Here is a 1,401-nt window from a genome sequence, read left to right on the forward strand (position 1 = left end):
TTATGAAAGGGAAATCATGCTTGACAAATCCTCTGGAATTTTTTGAGGATGTAACTACTAGAGTGGACAAGGGGGAGCCAGTGATGTGGTGTATTTAGACTTTCAAAATGCTTTTGACAAGGTCCCACACAAGAGATTAGTGTGCAAAATTAAAGCACATGGTATTGGGGGTAATGTACTGACGTGGATAGAGAACTGATTGGCAGACAGGAAGCAAAGAGTAGGAATAAATGGGTCCTTTTCAGAATGGCAGGCAGTGAATAGTGGAGTGCCGCAAGGTTCAGTGCTGGGACTCCAGCAATTTACAATATATATTAATGATTTAGACAAAGGAATTGAGTGTAATATCTCCAAGCTTGCAGATGACACTAAACTGGGTGGCGGTGTGAGCTGTGAGGAGGATGCTAAGAGGCTGCAGGGTGACTTGGATAGGTTAGGTGCGCGTGGGCAAATACATGGCAGATGCAGTATAATGTGGATAAATGTGAGGTTATCCACTTTGGTGGTAAAAACAGGAAGGCAGATTATTATCTGAATGGTGACAGATTAGGAAAAGGGGAGGTGCAACGAGACCTGGGTGTCATGGTACATCAGTCATTGAAAGTTGGCATACAGGTACAGCAGGCGGTGAAGGCGGCAAATGGCATGTTGGCCTTCATAGCAAGAGGATTTGAGTATAGAAGCAGGGAGGTTTTACTACAGTTGTATAGGGCCTTGGTGAGGCCACATCTTGAATATTGTGTACAGATTTGGTCTCCTAATCTGAGGAAGGACATTCTTACTATTGAGGGAGTGCAGCGAAGGTTCACCAGACTGAATCCTGGGATGACAGGACCGACATATGAAGAAAGATGATCGACTAGGCTTATATTCACTGGAATTTAGAAGAAGGAGAGGGGATCTCATAAACATATAAAATTCTGACGGGATTGGACAGGTTAGATGCAGGAAGAATGTTCCCGATGTTGGGGAAGTTCAGAACCAGGGGTCACAGTCTAAGGATAAGGGGTAAGCCATTTAGGACCGAGATGAGGAGAAACTTCTTCACTCAGAGAGTTGTGAGCATGTGGAATTCTCTATCACAGAAAGTTGTTGAGGACAGTTCGTTAGATATGTTTAAAAGGGAGTTAGATGTGGCCCTTACGGCTAAAGGGATCAAGGGGTATGGAGAGAAATGGGGTACTGAAGTGCATGATCAGCCATGATCATATTGAATGGTGGTGCAGGTTTGAAGAGCCGAATGGCCTATTCCTGCACCTATTTTCTATGTTTCTATGTATGCACCTATGAATATGCTCACAGGTTTATAGAGCTGTTGCATTGTGAATGGCTTAGTCAGACACGTGATGTTCACAAGACTCAATAAAACCCCAGTCAGTTGGGTCTGGGTGATCCACGATG

The sequence above is a fragment of the Pristiophorus japonicus genome, chromosome 7 (genome assembly GCF_044704955.1).
Source record: "Pristiophorus japonicus isolate sPriJap1 chromosome 7, sPriJap1.hap1, whole genome shotgun sequence".
Taxonomy (NCBI): Eukaryota; Metazoa; Chordata; class Chondrichthyes; family Pristiophoridae; genus Pristiophorus; species Pristiophorus japonicus.